The sequence below is a fragment of the Triturus cristatus genome, chromosome 5_2 (genome assembly GCF_964204655.1).
Source record: "Triturus cristatus chromosome 5_2, aTriCri1.1, whole genome shotgun sequence".
NCBI lineage: Eukaryota > Metazoa > Chordata > Amphibia > Caudata > Salamandridae > Triturus > Triturus cristatus.
In genome coordinates this window covers 733,001,208-733,026,473 of record NC_140588.1, presented here as the reverse complement: position 1 = coordinate 733,026,473, position 25,266 = coordinate 733,001,208, and positions in this window count along the sequence as shown.

The window sequence follows — 25,266 nt, the reverse complement described above, 5'->3', positions numbered from 1 at the left end:
ACGTGAGCGCTCGGCCTGGCGGAGCGCACCCTGCCGCGCCGCATCTCCGACCTCTAGGAAAAGACGGTCAGTGTGCTTCCACGCGCTCATCCTGCACAGGAATCAACCCCAGCGTTACAGCCACAATTATACCACGCCCCAGCGCAAGGCCCCAGCAGTGTGTGTGGTCAACAGGGGAGCTGCTAATAGACATATATGCCCAAAAGACATACCCTGGTGAGCAAACACCACCTCAATTACCGAGGGAAAAGTAATTATTTATTTAATTTTCCCTCTGTGTCGTTCCTCGAAATCCCCCCCCAACGTGACCCACCGCTGTTACCTGCACGACCGCAGCTGGTTACAACTTATTAGCATCAGATTAACACCCAAATACAGCAATAAACAACAAAAAGGTAACCAGTTAATCTTTGCAAAGGGCCTTCCACTGTGCGGCAACATGTGTTGTTGCGTTTAGTAACTTTTATACCGTTTGATCTAGAAACAATTTTTTGGGGGTTAAAATCTGTGTAATAGTTAGCGGTCTAGTCGCTACTGGACTGCAGCACTACATCCGCAGGCCAGGCGTGGCCTGCAGGGCTAATAAAAGGAAGCGCCCACTCGGGGGCGATACTTCCGGCTCTGCAGGCTAGTGTGGGCTGAATTATTGCATGCACAGCGCAAACCCCCGTGCACGCGGTCGGTCAGCAGAGGCCCCGCTGACACCGCACCACACTGGCGACGAGTAGGGGATCGAGACCCTCGCTCGCCATCTGCCGCACACCTCACCGTGGCTGAACACAGAACCCTCGACCGTGGCCGCGAGTCGCACGACATCGCGCGCACGTGAGCGCTCGGCCTGGCGGAGCGCACCCTGCCGCGCCGCATCTCCGACCTCTAGGAAAAGACGGTCAGTGTGCTTCCACGCGCTTATCCTGCACTGGAATCAACCCCAGCGTTACAGCCACAATTATACCACGCCCCAGCGCAAGGCCCCAGCAGCGTGTGTGGTCAACAGGGGAGCTGCTAATAGACATATATGCCCAAAAGACATACCCTGGTGAGCAAACACCACCTCAATTACCGAAGGCCAACAAAAGCATACATCTGTGCAGCAAAGAAACCGGCCCTCATTCACACCTTCACGGGGGGCTACTTTGTGCCATCACCTCTGCTGAGCCCATCCTGCAAGTGAGGAGCACGTTACCTGCCTCAGCATACCCAGTGCCTTCTGCCACCAAGCGCCATGTGGGACAACGACCAGGCGGCAGCACCGGCCCATGCACCCTTCCAACATGCAGCCTCAGGGGTCCTACCCCCATTCAGTGAACTGGAGGACCCCGCAATGGCCTCTCCCCGATGGAGAATTTGGATTTGAACGCCTCAATAACTATTTCGTCGCAACCCGGGAGACAGATGAGGCGGTAAAGAGATCCCTGCTGCTGCATTACACTGGGGACGAAATCTTCAAAATATTCAAGCACCTGCCCAACACAGGAGCAGCGACTGACTATAACGCGGTGGTGGTCGCGTTAGACGCCCAATTTGACCCACACCTGAACCCCGATCAAAGCCCGCCAGAGGGAGGGAGAGTCCATGGACACGTTCTACACCCGACTTCGTGAACTCACCAGCACGTGCACTGAAGATGACCAAACAAAAGAGATCCGGGCACAACTAATCCAGGGTTGCCGCGACAAGACATTGAGAGGCCTCATCCTGCGCCAACCGAAGATCGCGCTCGAAGACATGCTGATACTGGCGAGATCACACGACCTGTCCGCTTCCAGAGCGAACGAGATGGACCAAGCACTAATCAAGCCCCTGGGACGGTCCGACAGCATCAAGACGGAGCACGCAGATGCCCTCCGAGCCAAGCAAAAAGGAGACTCGTTCAGGAGACCGAAGCCGGAAACATCCAAGCCAAGGTGTGGATACTGTGAACACGAACTACACACCGCGAAGGACTGCCCGGCACAAGGAAAGACCTGCACCAACTGCAGAATACCCAACCACTTGGCCACCGTATGCTGGAGGCGCGCCAGAGGCCGTGACTTACGAAACCAAAAGCCCTCGACACGGGCAGTACGACAACTGTCAGTGACAGAATCAACGCCACCCGAAGACACGCAGAGAAAGGACAGTGATGTTATAGTTAGGCTCAAATTTCATTCGTACACAACCAGTGAAATTCAGCATTTATAGTTACCTGAGCTAACTATAACTTATGCCCCTGCAATGCACTGCTTATCACCTTACATATTACATCACTCATGAAGTGGTCAGAAACAACACTGATGACATCTCAAATGACATCACTGATTACACCACCCAGTGAGTGTAATATTTTGTAGGAGTTTATGATTATTAGATATATATACTAAAGTACTACAAAAGTTAAAGTAGTATACTAGATGTACTACTAATGAGAGATACTACTTTTAATATATATAATGTGAGTGGCTGTTTGACTGTATGTATCCTTGTGCGTGTAGGTGTGTGAGTGGCTGTATGGGTGTATACGTAGGTGTGTGAGTAGCTGTGTGAGTGAGTGAGATGCTGTGTGAGTGGCTGTATTGGTGAGCGAGTGGGTGTGCCAGTGGCCTTATGGGTGGGTGAGTGGCAGTGTGAGTGGCTTATGGGTGGGTAAGTGGGTGTGTAGTGACTATGGGTGAGTGAGTGGATGTCTGAATGACTGTATGAGTTTGTGGCTGGGTGTGTAAGTGGCTCTATGGGTGAGTGAGTTGCTGTTTGAGTGGGTGGTTTGTTCAGTGACTTCGTGCGTGAGTGGCTGAATTGGATAGTGAGGGTCTGTGTGAATAGCTGACAGGGTGAGCACATGTATGGATGTGTGAATAGGTATGTAAGTGGTTATGTGAGTGAGTGTTTGGCAGTGGCGTTGCTACACACTTTGCCGCCCATGGCTGTTCCTGTCGTTGCCGCCCTGTCTTTCCAGGAGCCGCTTGGAAGAGCGGTGGAGTGCTGGTGATTCCCACGTTTGCCGCCCCGTAATAACTCACATAAGAGCAGGGGGCGCCCCCCCAAAACTTGTGCCACCTGGGACGGACCGCAACTCCCCACCCCCATTGCTACGTCACTGGTGTGTGGCTGTGTTGTGAGGCTGATTAAGTGAGTGAGTGGTTGTGTAAGTGATGGAATATGTGAAGTCACAAGCAGTGCCTTGTGGGGGTGTAAGTTATAGTTAGTGCAGGTAACTATAACCGCTGAATTTCACTTGTTATGTATGAGTGAAATATGAGCCTAACTATAATGTCCCTGTAACCTTTGGCCTTTTCAGTGAAATTCTAAAGTTGTTTAAATTCTATTTGATAGCATCTCAGTATGCAGCCACCTTTCAGTTTTCTTTTTGCCCCATGTCAATTTCACCATCTCATTCAGAATTTTTAAGGCAAGGCCAACGAATACAGGTTACAGTTAGTGAAATTTTCATAGGGAAGAGGCAGGCGATTCAAAATGTCCGTACTTCTCATATTAATCCAGATTCAGGCACAAACACCGACTTGCACCCGAGTCCAGAACTAACTTTAAATTCAGAATGAGGACCATAGAAGGAGAAAGGTGTTAAGCAGTAGGGCAGCTTATTTGAAGAACATCTTTCACCTGTAAAGGGACTAGTATAAGATAGTGTTGTGTCGCGCGTAACATTGATTAGAAGGCAAATGAGCATGGCCAGTGTAGAACTTATTTTCCGTAATCAGTGTAATGATGTATATTGCCCATGGCATCGTTTGTAATACATTAGTGTTAGAAATGGGATTTCTGGTTGGCTAGGGCTTGCGCCAAAGCCAGACAGAAACCACCACTCTAGTCAGGGCAAGGAAGTTACACGCCAAAGATAACCCCTTCTCACCCCCTTGGTAGCTTGGCACGAGCAGACAGGCTTATCCCTGAGGCGATGTGTAAAGCGTTTGCGCGCGCACCCAGCAACAACACCCAAGGCCCACCACAAAGGAAACTCCACACAAGGTATTATATAAAAATAACCTTTGTATTATACACAACACATTAGATAAAAACACACACTTTACAATGTGCCAACAGGCACGGGCAGAATTTACAAGGGATTATATATACAGGGGACAGGGCCACATGGACCACTGTCAGGAATTAGCACTTTGTAGGAATAGCACTTAGAACGTAGGAATAATATTTGAGAACATAGCACACAATCACTGGAGCACTAAAAATAGAACATGTAGTACACAACCAGTAACTACTGGTATCAGAACGTACCACCTACGCAACCCTAACCACCTTTAGGAATACCACGCAGGGAACTAGGACCTCACTAGTACCACCTGTACTAAGGAGAAAACAACCACCTAAGTATCACTCTACCTGTAGGGGTCTAAGCACATAAACACAGGATGCATAAAATACATTTAGAGGTGTAAAGCACATGACGCATAAACACATTCAGAGGTGCAGGAAAGGAAACAAGAACACACCAGTATAATTACTACTAGTAAAACAATCTCCAATGCATAAACACAGTTTAGGAAGGAGAATATCATAAAGATATTGCGCAGGCGCCAAAGTACATATATAAAAATCACCAGGTACCCTAGGGGAGGGCACAATACAGAAAAAACTGTCCCCCAGGCCAACTGGCCTCTCAGGGGTGCAGAAATGACCAATCCAATAATGTCACGGCGCGACTGCGCAGGCTGCGCAAGCCAGGCGCACAATGTACAGGGGCACAACCTAAACGATGCAGCTGCCCACTAAGTGCTGGGCAGCTGGAGAATTGAGCGTGGGCACCACTGTGCCCTTTTAGACCAAATGTGGCAGTTGTTGGGGCCTCGGGCTTTAAACAAACCTTCACCCCCTGGAGCGCACTGGCTCCCAACTAATATGTGCCACGAGAGGGGAAGATCAAGGGAGGAACTTGTCCCCACGTTGGAGCGCCTCGCGCTCTGAACAAACACTGCCCCCTTCGTTGGAGTCCCTCTCAGGGACTCGCGAGCCTCGCAGGCTCGTGAAACAATGTGCCCTGCTGGAGCGTACTAGCGCTCTACAACAAAGATTGGTCCCTCGTTGGAGCCTCACTCGGGCTCTGACCAACAATGCTGCCCCGCTTTGGAGCCTCTCGGGGCTCGAGCACACTGCCCCCGTCGGTGGAGTCCTACTTGGAGGACTCTTTTAGCCACAATCAGGGCCCCCTTCACTTCCTCTCCACTCACCGGCTGAATCGGAGGCTGCGCTGGTGTCTCCGGTGACGGCGGGAGGCTCTCCGCTTCTCTCCTTGGCGCGCTGCTCCGCTGGACCTTGCAGGGCTCTCACCACTCACGGGAGCCCTGCAGGGGAAGCTGCCACACGTCCGCTTCTCTTCTCCGGCGAGGGCACCGGGGCGCAGGGTAGGCTCCTGCCTGCTCCGGGGCCCAACCAAACAATCGCGAGTCTTCGGAGGGAGGCGGGGTAGGCTCCCGCCCTCCCACTTCCTGTTGTCCCGGAGTCCCGCCCCCGGCCTGCCTGACTTCCTTCGAGCCCGGCCGCGGCGGTGACTTCTCTCGGCAATAAGAGGGGTAGGCTCCCTCGTGATATGAAATATACGGCGGGGTGGGCACCCGCCGTGAAATTAAGACAAACAAGCGGGGTGGGCACCCGCCAATGACCACGGCAATGTCCCTGGCAGGGTGGGCACCTGCCAGGGGACTTCAGAATCTGTTCAGACGGGGCAAACGCCGGGTGGGCACCGGCTTTGAGAAATAAAGCGCTCTGAGCGCTAAAAGGCAATTACAAGCGCTTCCAGGCGCTTGAGGGACAAATAAAGCGCTCCCAGCGCTTTGGCAAATTAAAGCGCTCCCAGGTGCTTTGGGGAGCAGGAAAGTACCAAAGTCCAGCAATGTTCTTCCCTGCATGCAGCAGGGCAGGGGTGGGGGGCAAGGCTGGACCCAGAGCCAGCTCACTGGGCCTCCAGGCAGGGAGGTAGTCCAAGTGGCGGTCCTCTGGTCCAGCAGCAGCAGCAGCCCCCCTCAGGTAAGATCCTGGCAGAGAACAGTTTCTGTGGGGACACAGCCCCATTTTTATACAACAAACCCCTTTGTTCTGGGTTCAGGGTGAGGGGGAAAACCAGTCGCAGCTGGTTGGGGAGCACCCTTGATGTGCTCAGCCCCTCACTCTATTCATTGGCAGGGCTAGGGTCGTCAGTCGCACCACAGGGGGCGGGGCCAGCATTGTGTGTGGAAAACCCTGTCCTATTCAGGACCCAGGTGTACTCCTCCCACCCATCTAGCTGCTGATCTCCCCATTCACCACTGGGTGACTCATCCTGACTCTGGGGAATCCCTAGCCCGTCACATGACACGACCAGCCAATCACGCGACAGACACACTGCACACCGAAGTGCCCACTTCTAGAAGTGGCACTTCCACACTAGGTACATGCACGCCGCACACATCATCGAGCAGCATTCACTCCCACGAGTCCGCACATACCAAACTCGGGCCTGCACACCCCACGCATCAGGAACTACTAGGGACACATACATTCCCCATGCATTCCTATGGGAGGGCAGGCCTATCTCACCACATGCACTCAGAGCACGCACGCACTTTACCCTGGGACACAGGGAAAGTGCGCAGAAACCAAACAATCACCACACCAAGTCACCAGTAAAAATCAAAAAAGTTCAGGGGTGAACCTGCCAGAAGGGCCAAGTCCAACACAACCCCCTTCCAGCCAAAACGCAGGGCAGCCCAATCACCACCGTGATGGACTTCCCTGCTTGGGGCGATAGAACACGGACGCGGGCCCGCAACTGCAGGGACACCCTCCGGTTCTACGCCACGGTGAACCCATGGAATTCTTTCTAACACTACTGTCTGGACCAACTGGGCTACCCCACTGGTACTCCCAAGCTGTCCGCGGCCAAGACCAGGCCCTAGGCCACCCAGGTGCCACCGGTCTTTGCCTAATCACAGAGTGGGGGGTAGTAACCCCTGGCACATAGCGGCCATTCTCCACTCTTCCTCTCTGAAAGACAGGACTAGACTGCCACTGGTTCTCCAGCCTAGGGTCTACACCCTCAGGCGGACCAGGAGTCTCAGGGAAGGCTCTCCTCCCCCTACTTCTTCTCCTAGGGTTCCTCCTCCTCTGGCGAGGGGTACACCTAGAACGCCATTCCAACCCAGGGTTTAACCCCTCAGGTTGTACCGGGGGCAGAGGTGGGCTCTCCCACCCTCTGCACCCCCTTCCAGAGCCCTGCTCCCTACCAACTGGGGCGGTACCTCTGGAAGAAGAACCGGTCGGGACGCTGATTACAGACGTCCCACCCTTCAGGTCAGGCTGATCCCGAACCTGGCCTTCCAACCTCCGGCCTAGAACCTTTGGTGGAATAATCGCCTGGCACTCCAGGACTTTGGGGGACTTACATTCCCTCCCCCTGAGGCTATCAAATGACACATATGTCGAGCGACTGTCTGTCTGGCGCTGATCTCCCGTCCCCTGTCCACCTGCGCGGAGATCCCCTAGAACAGAAGTGGTGTCACCCTGGTCACTACACGGGAACCTAGCCCAACTGGGAAGTCCCTGACCCACCGGCTCTTCCACTGGGGAACTCATCCCCCAATCACTCACGCTGGACTCCTGTACCCTCCCTACCGGAGCGGTACCGCCAGACTCCAGAACCACAGGAGCCCTGGTTACAGGTGCTCCAGGTCCTCCACTCACTAAGAGATCTTCCTCAAGTGGACTAACAGGACAGCCTAGGTCCCCAACTTGGTGTTCCCTCATGAAACCATCCAAGTCCTGAGGAAGGGTTTCGGGCGTCTGGGGACCCTCGGTCACCCCCTCACTCCTGCTCCACTGAGCCAGGCAGTGAGCCCCTACACCCTCCTCGCTATCCTGGGACCTAGCTGGGCTACACTGAGCCTCCTCCACCACGCTGGGCTGGAGGATCTCTGACCCACTATTGTTGGAATCACTCACTAATGACACTAGAGAACCTCTGGCCCTTTCCCAGCGGTCTGCTTCCTCTGCAAGTTCAAATGGACAAAAAGAGTTATACCTCAACAGGTGTTGGCGCAACCCTGGAGAACAACTACTGAGCATCTGCTCCTTGATAATCATATTTAGTACTCCATCCAAATCCTGCTCCGGGTTAAACACCAACCAGTCTACCAGGGCATCATGACATTCCTCCACAGCCTCCTCCCAAGACTGGTGAGACAGCTTCTTACTGCCCCTGAACTTCAACCTACATTCCTCCTCTCGGGAACAAGGTACCACACTCGGGGAACTGGGACTGGGACTCTCTATACTGCACTTTATATCGCTGCCCCCACTGGACTCCACCCTCACTGGGGAATCCAGAAAACTACCACTATGCTCAGGGGACAGGGAAAGGGATGAGGCGCTATCTCCTACACTGGACCCAGCAAGGGACTCCCTACCTACGGGGTCCTCACTCTCTACTGGAGTCCAGGTACTGTCATCTTCTTCTAAATCTTCAGGGCTCCCCACAGACCCACCACCCTCCAGGTGTGAGGCCCGGGCCCTGTCTTCCTCACTGCGCTCACGTTTCCATTCATCTGCTTGCCATCCAATCATGTAGTTCCTCAATTCGTACACAGTGTCTGACTCGCTCACCCCTATGTTTCTCTCTCTACAGAACCTTTCCAACTCCTGCATACTGTAATAAACTAGATCACTGAGATCAAAAGCAGGCTCCATTCTGGCAGACGTTCTAGAGAAAAGATCACACAGGGAACCTAGGGGTCTGAGTTTAACAGGAGTACACAATTCACAAAAAGATTCAGCAAGCTCTCTAACCCAGAGAACTCACACTCACTTGCCTAGTGCCACTCACCACTCATCCACACACAACCCTCCCCTCGGACTGGTAAGGCAGTTTCTACCACCCCTGATTCCTCAACCTGACCACCACGTGACACAGGTACCAACTCTGGGCGCAGGGCGGGGGACAAATGTACAGGACACTATTACGCTGCCACCACTGGATCCCACCCTCTGGTGAATCCAGAAAACACAATGCACTAAGGGGGATGATCTACCCTCCCGAGCTAGGGACACCTAACTCACAGTGCACAAAAACACATTTCCAAAGAAATGACAATTAAAAACAATTTTAAAACAATAATCCCTATACCATGTGATTTATCTAAATGCAGAGTTTTGTAGTGCGGCCAGTTGCCGCTGCGGTACAGCGCAAACGCAAGTCCAAATCCCACCGCTGATCACCAATGTTAGAAATGGGATTTCTGGTTGGCTAGGGCTTGCGCCAAAGCCAGACAGAAACCACCACTCTAGTCAGGGCAAGGAAGTTACACGCCAAAGATAACCCCTGCTCACCCCCTTGGTAGCTTGGCACCAGCAGACAGGCTTATCCCTGAGGCGATGTGTAAAGCGTTTGCGCGCGCACCCAGCAACAACACCCAAGACCCCCACAAAGGAAACTCCACACAAGGTATTATATAAAAATAACCTTTGTATTATACACAACACATTAGATAAAAACACACACTTTACAATGTGCCAACAGGCACGGGCAGAATTTACAAGGGATTATATATACAGGGGACAGGGCCACATGGACCACTGTCAGGAATTAGCACTTTGTAGGAATAGCACTTAGAACGTAGGAATAATATTTGAGAACATAGCACACAATCACTGGAGCCCTAAAAATAGAACATGTAGTACACAACCAGTAACTACTGGTATCAGAACGTACCACCTACGCAACCCTAACCACCTTTAGGAATACCACGCAGGGAACTAGGACCTCACTAGTACCACCTGTACTAAGGAGAAAACAACCACCTAAGTATCACTCTACCTGTAGGGGTCTAAGCACATAAACACAGGATGCATAAAATACATTTAGAGGTGTAAAGCACATGACGCATAAACACATTCAGAGGTGCAGGAAAGGAAACAAGAACACACCAGTATAATTACTACTAGTAAAACAATCTCCAATGCATAAACACAGTTTAGGAAGGAGAATATCATAAAGATATTGCGCAGGCGCCAAAGTACATATATAAAAATCACCAGGTACCCTAGGGGAGGGCACAATACAGAAAAAACTGTCCCCCAGGCCAACTGGCCTCTCAGGGGTGCAGAAATGACCAATCCAATAATGTCACGGCGCGACTGCGCAGGCTGCGCAAGCCAGGCGCACAATGTACAGGGGCACAACCTAAACGATGCAGCTGCCCACTAAGTGCTGGGCAGCTGGAGAATTGAGCGTGGGCACCACTGTGCCCTTTTAGACCAAATGTGGCAGTTGTTGGGGCCTCGGGGCTTTAAACAAATCTTCACCCCCTGGAGCGCACTGGCTCCCAACTAATATGTGCCACGAGAGGGGAAGATCAAGGGAGGAACTTGTCCCCACGTTGGAGCGCCTCGCGCTCTGAACAAACACTGCCCCCTTCGTTGGAGTCCCTCTCAGGGACTCGCGAGCCTCGCAGGCTCGTGAAACAATGTGCCCTGCTGGAGCGTACTAGCGCTCTACAACAAAGATTGGTCCCTCGTTGGAGCCTCACTCGGGCTCTGACCAACAATGCTGCCCCGCTTTGGAGCCTCTCGGGGCTCGAGCACACTGCCCCCGTCGGTGGAGTCCTACTCGGAGGACTCTTTTAGCCACAATCAGGGCCCCCTTCACTTCCTCTCCACTCACCGGCTGAATCGGAGGCTGCGCTGGTGTCTCCGGTGACGGCGGGAGGCTCTCCGCTTCTCTCCTTGGCGCGCTGCTCCGCTGGACCTTGCAGGGCTCTCACCACTCACGGGAGCCCTGCAGGGGAAGCTGCCACACGTCCGCTTCTCTTCTCCGGCGAGGGCACCGGGGCGCAGGGTAGGCTCCTGCCTGCTCCGGGGCCCAACCAAACAATCGCGAGTCTTCGGAGGGAGGCGGGGTAGGCTCCCGCCCTCCCACTTCCTGTTGTCCCGGAGTCCCGCCCCCGGCCTGCCTGACTTCCTTCGAGCCCGGCCGCGGCGGTGACTTCTCTCGGCAATAAGAGGGGTAGGCTCCCTCGTGATATGAAATATACGGCGGGGTGGGCACCCGCCGTGAAATTAAGACAAACAAGCGGGGTGGGCACCCGCCAATGACCACGGCAATGTCCCTGGCAGGGTGGGCACCTGCCAGGGGACTTCAGAATCTGTTCAGACGGGGCAAACGCCGGGTGGGCACCGGCTTTGAGAAATAAAGCGCTCTGAGCGCTAAAAGGCAATTACAAGCGCTTCCAGGCGCTTGAGGGACAAATAAAGCGCTCCCAGCGCTTTGGCAAATTAAAGCGCTCCCAGGTGCTTTGGGGAGCAGGAAAGTACCAAAGTCCAGCAATGTTCTTCCCTGCATGCAGCAGGGCAGGGGTGGGGGGCAAGGCTGGACCCAGAGCCAGCTCACTGGGCCTCCAGGCAGGGAGGTAGTCCAAGTGGCGGTCCTCTGGTCCAGCAGCAGCAGCAGCCCCCCTCAGGTAAGATCCTGGCAGAGAACAGTTTCTGTGGGGACACAGCCCCATTTTTATACAACAAACCCCTTTGTTCTGGGTTCAGGGTGAGGGGGAAAACCAGTCGCAGCTGGTTGGGGAGCACCCTTGATGTGCTCAGCCCCTCACTCTATTCATTGGCAGGGCTAGGGTCGTCAGTCGCACCACAGGGGGCGGGGCCAGCATTGTGTGTGGAAAACCCTGTCCTATTCAGGACCCAGGTGTACTCCTCCCACCCATCTAGCTGCTGATCTCCCCATTCACCACTGGGTGACTCATCCTGACTCTGGGGAATCCCTAGCCCGTCACATGACACGACCAGCCAATCACGCGACAGACACACTGCACACCGAAGTGCCCACTTCTAGAAGTGGCACTTCCACACTAGGTACAGGCACGCCGCACACATCATCGCGCAGCATTCACTCCCACGAGTCCGCACATACCAAACTCGGGCCTGCACACCCCACGCATCAGGAACTACTAGGGACACATACATTCCCCATGCATTCCTATGGGAGGGCAGGCCTATCTCACCACATGCACTCAGAGCACGCACGCACTTTACCCTGGGACACAGGGAAAGTGCGCAGAAACCAAACAATCACCACACCAAGTCACCAAGTCACCAGTAAAAATCAAAAAAGTTCAGGGGTGAACCTGCCAGAAGGGCCAAGTCCAACAATTAGGTACTGTGCCTTATGGTCCTGGGTTAGAAGTGTAATTTAAATGTTTTAAAAGTTCAAATTTCCCATAAATAATAGCCACACTGGCAGCAAGTTGATTGTGTTGAGCATATACGCAGTTTTTTTTTATAACGCAGTATTGTTCTCAGTTACACTAGTCTGAAAATACATTTTTCGTTAATAAAGTCCACCTTTAATTGCATAACGTTTTCTTGCTACCGTTAATATGTGTATTCAGTGTGAACCCTTTCCCCAAAACATTCTGTTTACTTCTTCCCGCAATGTTTGGGTAATTACACCTTCATATTTAAAACATCAGTCTAAATCCGTTTTCCTAAAACAGAACCAGCTGTTGATGTTTTTCTGCCGTGCTTATCAAATCTATTCAAAATCTGCCACTCGCAGTGACACATTCGTTGTGTCTTAAGCTTTCATGTTTTGTTAATCATTCTAGTCTCTGAAGAATGACGAATTTTGGATAAACACACAGAAGATAAAACGTACGAGGCGCATCCCGAAGTTCTTCATTTGTACCACAAGATGGCAGACGTAAACTTTCGTATCTGCTAACAGCAAGGTCATATCGCAAAAAATCTCTATTTGGGGCAATCATTGTAAACTTTCCAGACTAGGTTTTCAAATACAAAGGAATGGGTTTCTTGGGAGGAGCGCTGGAACCGTGGGTGATAACTTTGATGAATACCGGAATTCTTTTGGATTTGTATTATATAAATTGCAAGTTTCTAGATTTTGTCTATTAGTCTGGCATTCTTTATATTTAAAAGCATATAATGAGGTTGTGCAGACGTTTGACATGAGGTGCAGTTCGTGCTTCCTCTTGAATGCACTTGAGAGTGAGACTCGATTATGGATGGATATATTTGAGGGACAGGGGTTACACAGCTAACTGGGTATGAGTAGGCGTGATCACATTGATTACTGTGTTTATTTACATTGTATATTTTTGATTGATTTTAGTAAATATGTCCTCAAAATTTTCATTTGTAATACGTTTATTTTGTAATGTAATAATCATTTTTTTTGGTTTTATTCTGTTTTAGATTCATTCACCATGTCATCTTCATGTGGACATTTTAAAGTTGTGACATTTGCAGTTATATGCTGCTGTCGCAAAGTACATAGGGAACATGGGATGATCCTGTGAAAGACATACACACACACATTTTTTTTTAATCATTTTGAAATAATCTAAAAACCATTACCTACATGTAATTTATTTATGGATAAATAAATAGGCTTTTTAAAATGTATGATGAAATAAAAAAATTAAACAAATTGCGAAAAGAAATACAGCACCAGTGTTTGAATTTGTAATTTTTGATTTAATTGAACAAAACAAAATCCAAAGAAACAAGATGAGTAAATCGTGGTGAATGAAACTATTCTTGGAGAGCCAAAATTGTTTGAAATACAATGTACAAAATACAACTGTCATCAAAAAGGTAAATGTGTCCCGAAATAGTCCACAGGGTGAATGCTAGGCACACACTTGAAGACATTAGTTTCTGCTTTTCTTGCTGATGGTGGTGGAGGTCTTGCCATCCTCTCCTGATGGTCCGGATGAACATCCCCTCCTGAGTGGGGCTGGTGAATCCACAGTTGCAGGGACTGAAGTGGGTGCAGGTGTTTCCTCTTGTGGGAGGGCCTCCCTTTCTGTGGCTGACGCAGATGTAGTTGGACCACAGAAAGGGGAAGATGTTGCTGCAGTTATGGGTCAAACAATCCAGCAGCATCCCAATCAGGGATCCCAAATTCAAGTTGAGATTTTCCATCTGAACATTGTGCTCCCTCCCTACTTACTCTCCTGGAGCTCTCTAAGGACATAGCTCATCATTTCTTGGGACTGGTTAAGGGGTCCTAAGACTTGGTCGATGGGGCGTGGGTGACAATGAACCCAGGGGCCCTACTTTGCCGACACACAGATTCCCTCCCACAAACCCTACTCCCACTACCTTGACCCAGTGTGCCCCATCCCACTGGGTCCTGGCTGAACTGAAGCTGATGGTGGTGTTGGAACAACAGCAGCCAGGACTGGGGGGGCACACGATTGGCATGATGTTCTTTTGGGCACAGGAAGTGGAGGTATCCAGAGGCTGAGGTTTGGTGACTGCCATGGTGTAAGGTATTGGTGTGGGCGAGTGATGCTCACTGGAGCTGGCTGCCCAGGCAAACCAGATGGACCAGTCTGCTCCTCATCATCTGGACTTGCAGGAGTGGATTCCTAACTGAAGGCTTGTTCCTGTTCTGGAGTGGAAGTATCATCAGTAGCAGTGGCAGATGATTTTCCACATATTCTGGGTGTTGGACCAATCATAATGACAAAAACAATGAAAGTCTGGATTATACATCAAATGAGTTTGAAGTAAAAAAATTAAGCAACCTAAAAGGAAAAAGAAAATGAATATAATTAATATACCTTTCAGTAGTATTATAATAAATTCCGAAAACAGTTTACAGTACACACAAAACTACTTCCAAAGAGCATGTAAAATGATGTCCTGAAATGAAAAACAAAATTAGAACGTGATAGAAATGGGGGTCTCTAGCTGGCAGTGGTGTGCACCCTGTCCAAGAAGAGACCCTTATTCTAGTCATGGTAAGGGAGTTACACACCCAAAATAACCTCTGCTCTCCTCCTTAGTAGCTTGGCATGAGCAGTCTGGCTTATCTTCAAGACAATGTGTAAAGCATTTGTAAATACACACACAGTAACGCAGTGAAAACACTACAAAAGGACACCACACCAGCTTAGAAAAATAACCAATATATATCTGAATTAAAAAAGGCAAAAACGACAAAAATCCAACATACACAAGAAAATATATCACTTTTAAAAGGTTCTAAATAGTTCAGTCCATAGGAGACTATGGATGTGTCACTTTTAACACAAAGTGCCTAGGATGCGTCAAAATCAAAGACGAGCACAGGCGCAGGGGCAGTGAAGCACCATAAAAGCAAAGCGATGCATTGATTCCTTACTCCCAGGGGCAGTGATGTGTCGATTCCTTACTGCCAGGGAAGGTGACGCGTCGATTTTTTACTGAAGTTCAGGGGAGGTGATGCCTCAATTCTTTACTGTCAGGGGAGGTGATGCATCCGTTCCTTACTGTGAGGGAAGATGATGCGTTAATCTCTGGATACCCAGCATCGGTTCCTTACCACTTGGCCATTTTGATGAAGAACTTTGGTGCACAGGTATGATGGGTTGAAATTCCAGATGTGCTGGGTCGATGCAGCGGTGCTGGAAGAGGCGCTGCATCAATTTCCCAGCCACAACGTAGGTGATGCTTCTCTTTCTTTTTTTAAAATTCTTTTTATTAACTTGCTCATCACTCATCAATACATTAGACACATGGTAGCGGCTACAGAGACATTCATATTGTACTGTCGACCAGGGGTGTAACACAGGCCCCCGCAGCTCCCGCAGTGCGGGGGGCCCAACTCCAGGGGGCCCCCTCAGCACAGCACTTCGGCCAGAGAGCTCCTGATAGAGTCCGGAGGTCACCCCTCCACGTACCTTGCAGGGGTCCCCTTCAATTATTCTTATGTCACTGCTGTCGACATATCTTCAATGCACAATTTTACATCACATAAGGGTAGATCCTGTACTGTTTCACTTGCAATAAACAATGGATATGATCTTTGGCGTTCGTATCGCGGAGGGTCCTTGATGAAACTTGCCTCCTCCGCAGAGTCATCCTTACTCTGGGTCTAGTGCACAATATACTTGCCATGGGATCCAGATTTTCTCCCATTTGTTAATACACCCCCTGCTGCACTATATAGTTTTTTCTGCCCTTTGGCACCATTCTAAATCTTTTGCCCAGTCAGCCACCACTGGCAGATGCCTCGATCCCCAGTTATGAGCTTTATTCCTCTTGACTACCACTGCGGCTAGTGCCACCCACATTCTGGCGTGTCTGGAACAGTGTTCCCTCCCCCAGTATCTACAGCAGCATCCCTTTGCCTCAAGTGGGACTTCTATTGAAAGAACTCGCAATATAATTGTAGCCCCTGCCCCCCAATTTCCACGGATCATCGGGCACTCCCAGAGGGTATGAAAAAAGGAACCCTCCTGTCCGCATCCCCTCAGACACAGAGGAGCACCCGCCCTTCCCATCTTGTAGATTAGGCTGCAAGAGTAGTATGTTCTGTGAAGAACCTTCAGCTGTACTAGTCTGAATCGTGCATGTATCGCTAGCTGTCTGGGCTCCTGTAGGGCCTCCACCCATTACTCATCTGTGATGTCACCTAAGCCGTCCGTCCACTTCGCTCTCAGCGGTTCCAGTTGGTCAGGTGCATTATTTATCAACTTCCTGTATATCACTGAGACCCCTTGTTTCGGGATAGTGTCTAATGGTACGCTATCCTCCAGGGGAGAGAAGCCGGGTAGATCGCACCCCTCTTGGATGTGAATCCGTAGTGCATGGCCCAACCTATAATAGTTAAATGTCTGAGACACCGCTAGATCAAACTCTTGGCTTAGGGAGTTCAGGGAAATAAAGGCTATACTCCTCCACACGTCCCCCATGTGTTCAATCCCTATCTTTGCCCATCCCGAGAATCCAGTCAAGTTTGAGACTTCTGATAGTCTGTAACTCATCCAAAGCGGGGTCCTGTCTGTTTATACATAGCGGCAACCAGCGTAGGTCTCGGCATCCGTCCAGGCCTGGACCACCGCCGATGTATGGATGGGAAGAGTTTTCTTCTTCTTCGGCTGTACAGAATGGCCTCATAATTTTGGCCTGGCATTGCCTCTCTGTCAACCCTATATGCAGGCTCATCCCAGTCAGCGAATACCCACTCATTAATCACAAGCAACTGTGAAGCCCAGTAGTTGAGTTTAATGTTTGGGACCGCTAGTCCTCCATCGTATAGGCCTCTCTGCAGCTTCTTCAGCGTAATTTGTGGGTGCTTCCACACCATAGTAATTTACGGAGCTCCTAATCTACTTGATTAAAGAAAATTCATGGGATAGGCTAAGGCGTATTTTGTAACACATACAGGAGTCTTGGGAGGGACATCATCTTATATAGGATGGTGTTGTGTATTGATTCTTCATGTAATATGGCTGACAGTGGCCATTAGCCCTTCCTCAGACGGCTCTGCCCATCAAGATTAACAGGAGGAAGCGCCAATGCACTATATCTGACCTAAGTCGGTGTAATTGAGGCATCAGATCACGTTTTACAAACAATTACGATCTCTGGACACATAAATGCCCAGATCTCTGAAGCCCACCAATTCGATTGGGGCCACACACTGTGTTGGCAGTCTAGGAGGAGGACCCAACAGGGGAAAAATCAAAGATTTGGCCCCATTTATTCTGTAGCCGGAGTAACTGCCGAACCGCTCAAATATATGCAGAATAATGGCCATTGAATAGTACGGCCTAGACACATATAGTATGATGTTGTTGGCGCACAGAGAAATACACTCTTCCCAACCATCACTTGAGGGGATCACTCATATCATTTGATCAGCCCTGATCCAGGCCGCTAGTGTCTCCAGCACCAGGGCAAAGATAAGAGGGGACAGAGCGCACCCCTGCCTATTGCCTCGACCAAGTGAAAAGGGCACTCACAGCACTCCATTCACCCTCAGCCAACGGGTCTCTGTACAGAAGTCCCAACGAGGCACAGAACTTCGGCCCAAAGCCCAGTCTGCTCAAGATGGCGAATAGATATGAACCATTCAATGCTGTTGAATGCCATAGATGCATCTTACGCCATCAGTGCTGTTTGGTCCATATTTGGTTGGGCCGTCGTATGTAGCACCCCGTATAACCAGTTATGGTAGGTGCTTCTGCCTAACATAAACCCTGATTGGTCAATATAAATGAGTGAGGATAAAGTCTATGTCGGCCTTGTTGCCAGCTATTTAGTGAGCACGTTTGCCTCCATGTTTAGTAGCGATATGGGTCTGTACGAACTGCATTCCTCCGGAGGTCTGCCCATTTGTGAATTACCTACTATGGTGGCTGTACGCTGATCAACTGGCAACTGCCCCGACTCTCTTGCTGCCTCAAACATTTCTAACATTGGTCTGGCCACTATGTCAGTCATCACTTTAAAAAGTTCAACCGGCAGACCATTCGGCCCACAGCTTTTCCTGATTGCAGGGCACGTAGGGCCCCCAATATCTCCGCCACTGTCAAGTCTGCCTCCATAGCCTCTGCTGCTTTGGTGGGAAACATCCTGAGGGTGAAGTCCTTCAGGAACTCCTCACAGCCTTTTCTTGTTCTATTACTGGCCTGTGCATAGAAAGTAGTGTAGTAGGTGGCAAATTCCAAAGCTATATCAGCGTTTGTGGTTCGCAGGCCCTCCCCATTTTATCTCCAAACCTGACCACCCATGTCCTATCCTTATCTCTTTCTTCCAGCCAGGCCAGGTGCTTAGTCACCTTATCTCCAACATCATAAAGGCGGCTCTGAGTCGCCAGGTTATAGCATCTTGCTGCATTCTCGGCTAGGGCTCGTAAGTCTTGCTGGCGTAGGCGAAGCCTATGTCATATTTCCGCATCTCCACCCCTCACCACCTCTGCTTCTAAGGCCAGGATATCCCTCTCAAATCCTTACACTCCTGTGCAGCCTCTCCCGCCCCCCACCAGGGCCACTGCTTGTCCCCTTATCACAGTCTCAAATGTTTCACATAATCTGATTGGGGATGATACTGAACCCTGATTCTCCTCAAAACTATGTTGTGCTGCCGTGTAAAGGTGCTCTGTTACTTCTTCATCGCCAGACTGCCAGGGATCTAATCTCGGAAAGGCCTGCTGGTCAATATATGGGCCCACAATGGTGACTCCTACTGGCAAATGATCTGATATCCCCCTGGCATAGTGTGTGGCATCGATAAAGGAGCTCACCTGACCTTGGAGGACAAACAAATAGTCTAGGCGTGCCATGGGACTGAGTGGAGCAGAGAAAAATGTGTATTGAGTGCAACTAGGGTTGTGAAGTCTCCACAGGTCCACCATGCCCTTTGCCGGCCTGAACGAGCGCAATGGCCCTTCGGCTGGGCGGGCCTTGGTCCCTCCCCATCGATCTAAGTCTGGGAGCATCACTGCATTCATATCTCCCCCCACCAGAGTTGTAGAAACAGCTCTCCCACTCTAGGGCGGACCGCAGCATGTAGCCTTGGTAGGAAATACACAGAGCACAGAGTCAGAACCGTACCCTCCCATGTACACAATACCGCTGCATAGCAACCTTGTGTGTCACAATATGTCTTGGAGATCACGTATGGCACTGAGGCTTTGACTAGGATCTCTGCTCCTTGTGCATCGGTAGAGTAGCCTGTATGTGTGAGGAGCTTATATCCAAAGCGGTCTAATGCTTTATAGTGGTTGCCCCTCAGGTGCGTCTCTTGGAGCATCACAAAATCTGGGAATGACGTTTAATGTATTGCAGGACTAGTGTACGCTTAATCTTATTGCACAGGCCATTCACATTCCTGGACCAAATACGAAGGCGATTGGATTTTTGTAGCTGTGGTAGTACTTTCTGGGTCACGGGCATTGAACAGTTCACTCGCTATTGATGACCACCCTGCAACCGCCATCACACTCCCTTGATTTCGATGAGCATAACATAAACATGCACTAACAGTGTCAAACTTCCCAAAAGAACTCCCCCTCCCTGCATAGTGAGCTAACAATTATCACAACCTTGTACATATAACTGTGGGGGTAGCATTACCTCCGCCGCCAGTGAAACCATAGTAAGCTGCAATATTCCATATTCACCCCTGCTCATAAAAACTTCATTGCTGCACCTATCCCAACCCAGGCGCAGAATTCCCACTCATTTAAAAAACAAAGAAGCCATGAAGGACTTGCCCCAGGCAGGCCATCATGAGCGCCATTTACTCACTCTCCGGTTAAACCTCTGCCTCACGCCCGGGCCAGGCCCTAACTCCAACCAATAATCAACAAAGCGTCCTTCCTTTTCTGGCGTTTGCGTTCAACTTTACTCCAGCCCTCCATCCAGTCCCATGCATCCTCTGGAGAAATGAAAAATGCAATGTCCCTTCCATAAGTACCTTCAGCTTGGCTGGGTATAGCATCATATACTTTATACCTTTCTCCCAGGAGGGCCCGTTTAATAGAGTAGAATGCTTGGCGTTGACAATGCTCATGAAGAGTGAAGTCCGGAAAGAACCTGACAGTCGCGTTCTCGTATGTGATATCGCCGTGGGATCTGGCTGCTTGTAGGATGGCATCGTCCCTGTAGTTGAGGATGCGGGTTATGATTGTTCTCAGCGGGGCCCTCAGGAGCGGCAGTGGCCCCAGTGCTCGATGCTCTCTCTCCACAGAGAAGAAAGTAGTTTTTTGGGGAGCAACATTTTAAGTATTAGTTCTTCCAGAAAGAGGTCTACTGACGGTCCTTCAGCCCCCTCAGGGACCCCCACCACAAGGATGTTGTTCTCAGCGACGGCCCGTATAGGGCGTGTTACCGGGGCGGTGACGTGGGGCAGAGGAGGGGCATGGTGGGGGGTTGCAAAATGCGGCATACGGCCGATTGCAGGTAAGTTACGAAAAAAATAAAGAAAAATAATTTTGTTGCGCGCGCTACATTGCATCTGGTACCTAGGACATAGGTGCTAAAGAGCTGCAGCATATCTTGTGCCACTCTAAGGGACCCAGCACCAAACCCATTCAGACTACCACCGCAGGCTGTGACAAGGTGCTCTAAGAAGTGAAAACACAACAGCACACACACTTCTGTGCCATGTCCCCTAACCCTGCATGTAATATTTGCAAGTCACCCCTATTGCAGTCCTTGCAGCCCTATGGCAGGGTGGATTATATTAGTGTGTGGACATATCTGCGTGACATATATGTGCCTGTGCTGACCAGCTCAATTACTGCCAGTACACGTGAACAGGGAAGCCATTTTGAATACATGTGCTGGACACTGGTCAAAAATGAGTTCCCCAGCTACATGATGGCCTGGCTGAAACTAGAGATGTTTGGTACCAAACATCTTGTATTAATAAACCCACATTGATTCCAATGATGGATTTATTAATACATGCACACAGAGGGCACCTTAGAAGTGCCCCTTGAAAACCTACCAACTAATAATGTGCTGACTGACTGGTCCTAGCCAGCCTGCCACCACAGGGAGTCTCTGACCCCCAAGGGTGAGGGCCTTTGCTCTCAGGAGGTCAGGAACAGAGCCTGCTTAGTCAGAGGGTGTTTACACTTTTTCCCGCAGGATGATTTGCAAATTAGCATTCCAAAGAAAGAAGCTTCAAAGAGCCCACCTCCTTTGGTATGCAAATCTGGCTTCCCTCAAAGGAGAGGATGTTGACCTCCCCCCCACCCTCCTGTCCAGGGCCCATTTGGCACCTGGACAGGCAGAAAAATTGGTACTCAGAGAGACGTGTTCACCTTCAGGCTAGTACCACTCCTAAGGTGGGCTACTGGAAGTGAATACAAAAAGTAGAAGTCTTCCATCTTTGTGATGGCAAACTTAGGAACTCTGAGACAGTGTTATGCCCACTTCCCACAGGAAGTGGTCATATTGGGGGCATAGTGACCCCAGGGGTAAGTAGCCCATTTGCTACCACCCTATACTCCCCTGACACCCCTAAATCTAGTATTCAAGGGAACCCCTTGCACCAGGAAGTCATATCCTGCCGACCTAAAAGAAGAAGAATAACTGAAGAGGCATGAAAAGTAAGAATGGTGGAAGAAGCAACTGACTTTGCACCAACTCTGCTGGCCTGTTCACTGTTCCAGACAATTGCACCAAAGTAGACTTATCCTATAAGCTTTTGTGCCTCCAAAAGCCTGGGAGGACTATCAGCAGGGCCAGACAGGTCGTAGCGGGCACCGGGCATTTCCCCGGTGGGCTGCCCAGGTGGGGGCCAGTTTTAGGCCCTTGGGGGGCTGTTTTTGTTACAGGGCCGTTCCCTGTAACAAAATCGGCCGAAACCGGCCCTGGCAAATAGCTCTGCCGCAGCCCCAACCCCCTGGGGGGCCAGACGAGCACTTTGCCAGGGCCGGTTTTGTTTCCCAGTCCGGCCCTGACTATCAGCACTCATGCCAAGACTCAGAAACTGCTGTGAACCAGCAGATATGGTTCCTCACACCCTGCAGGTACCAAAGAATAACTGTGAGTGCACCTGTCCTTCCAAACCTGAGTTGAAGTGGGCCAATGGTGCCAATGTGATCCCCCAGCCCTCCAGAGAAGAAGCCCACCTTGGGTTTGCCAGGAAGGGACTCCTCGATGCCGCCTGCAGCCTCTTTGCACAGCCCGTCCTGACTGCAAGTGATTCGGCTGTGAAAAACCCTGCGCCTCAAGACACCGCTGCACCCATCGCCCCTGGCCCAAGTGGAAGTGGACGAAAGGTGTCCTCACGTCCCCAAGCATCGTGAGACCTGAGCCCCCTTGTTAGTTCAGCCTGACTGGTTTTCCAGTCAACACCTGCAACGTCTTTAAGACCGGATCAATCCTAATTGTCTAACATTGGGCACCCAATGCTGTAACACACCTCCACATCCGGATGCCCTAGACACTCCTGAAGTGACCTGTTGGTGTGGCTTTGGACCTTGCCTCATACTCATCTTAAGTCCAGGAGATTGGCCCTGTAAGTCGCAGTGAAGTACCTATATGCAGTGTATGTGTTTCCTTCATAGGATAACATTACCACTTCAGAAAGTGTTGATTTTCCAAACCTGTAAAAATTCATAACTCAAAATGTACTACCTGATTTTGATGATCTTAGTGCCAAAAGTTATATAAAGATAAGAGTAACTTTTATAAATTGATGTCGATCTCCTTTTTGAGCCTTTTCAAGTCAGGAGGCCAGGCAAATAGCCATTGGAGTCACTTTAGGGGTCCTGGGTTCAACAGATGCAGGTTCAGTCCTTCAAAGTTGAAGTCCTTTCAACAGCACAACAGTCCTTCTTCCTGTCAGAGTATCCGCAATTCCAGAAGCGTACTGAAGAGTCGATGTCTGAGTTTCAGTATTTATACACAGTTGTGCCCTTGAAGTACAGAGAAGCTTCTAGAGGAAAGTCTTTGAAGTGCACAGGTGCCCAACCTTCCTTACCCTGGCTCCAGACTAGCTGTCGGGGGTATGTACTACTTTGTGTGGAAGCAGGACGCAGTCTATTCAAGTGTGAGTGGGCTGGGCCCGACTGCACCCTACCATCCTGCCAGTGATGGCCCATCCAGGCACATCTAATCTCTCTATTGTTTGTGGCTGTCTAAAAGGAATAAACAAAGCTCAACTCTCAACTACACCTAGTCATGTGACCCAGAGACCGGCTACTGGTACTAAATGGCTAAGGGAGGAAAAAGGTGAACTTTCTAAAAGTGGCATTTAAAAAAATCATAATTTACTAACCGACTTCACCATAAGTTAGGACTTTTCAATACAATTCCGAAAACACCAAACATGGTTATCTGCTCCTATTCGGAAATTACAGCTTATTAAATGTAATAAGGTAACCTCAATGTTAGTCTATGAGAGAGGAAGGTCTTGCAGTAGTGAAAAATGAATTTAAGAGTTTTCACTACCAGGACATGTGAAACTTAAAATTACACGTCCCTTTTTTCAAATACACTGCACCCTACCTCATGGGCTATCCAGGGCCTGACGAAGGGGTGACTTATATGTATTAAAAAGGAAGGTTTGGGCCAGGCAAAAGGTTTATTTTGCCAGTTTAAAATACCAGTTTAAAAACTGCGCACATAGGCTGCAATGGTAGGACTGAGTCATGTTTAAAGGGGCTACTTGCGTACGTGGCACCAGCAATACTGCACGCCCACAAGTAGCATTTAATTTACAGGCCCTGGATGCATGTAGTACCACTTTACTAGGGACTTCTATGTAAAATTAATATGTCAATTGGAGATAAGCCAAAGTTACGGAGTGAACACATGCACCTTAGCATTGGTTAGCAGTGATAATGTGTGCAGAGTTCTAAGGCAAACAAAAAAGAGTTCAGCAAAAATGGGAGAAGACCACTCTAAGGTTGACAGGTCTAGCATGTGTCCCCTCCACCTGAAAGCAGGGAGAATTACCCAAGACTTGGGAGTTCTCATCACTAAGGCGGAAAAACAGGGATAGACCATAAGAATTGGCGTGGTCTAACCCAGGACGGTGTTCCACCATAAAGTCAATTTCCTGTAGGCAGGTGGACCACCTCAACAGTTGGGAACTTTGACCCTCATTTGCATTAGCCAAATCAGCTTATTAAATGTAATAAGGTGACTCCAATTTTAGACCATGGGAGAGGTAGGCCTTGCAGTAGTGACAAACGATTTGAAGAATTTTTCACTACCGTAACATGTAAAACCTAAAATTATATGATCCACTTTTTCAATATACTGCATCCTGCCCTGCCCAATGGACTGTCCAGGGCCTCCTCTGGGGGTGACATATATGTATTAAAAAGGAAGGTTTGGGCCTAGCAAAAGGTTTATTTTGCCTGCTCGAAATGGCAGTTTAAAAACTGCACACACAGGCTGCAGTGGCAGGCCTGAGTCATGTTTAAAGGGGCTACTTGACTGAGTAAAACTAGCAGTGCTAGAGTTCAACATGTAAAAAAAAAAACATTGACAAAACCAATAGATATGGTATAGGTGAAACCTGTTGGCTTTGCCAGTGCTTGTTTTACTGTTTGACTGGCCGATGTTGGGCTGATGGAGCCTTCATTCATTTTTGCTTGCTTCCATTTCAGAAAGTTTAATGTTTAATTCAATATTGTTTGTCATTATAAGGGCGTCAATTAACTGAAATTGGGCTAAAAAAATCAGTTGAAAATTGAGTATTGCTCAGAGCAATTGGTCCCAAAGTGTGTTGCGCTGGGCCTCAAAAATCGCTAAAATGGTACTGCCCAAAAGGAATTTTTCCTTCATTCCAATTATATTACAATTATTGGGTATTAGAATCGTCTCAGGGTAAAACCATCACTGTACCTTTCAGTTTTTACCTCATACCCATTTTGCCACTCAATTCTGAGTTTTACAGCTCAGTTTGGAAATAACTTTCTGACACTCATTGCCACACTCAATTTCCACACATTCTTCCTACTACCAGCCTCTTGCCTAGCGCAAATTCCTCCAGTGTACAATACATGCCAACATT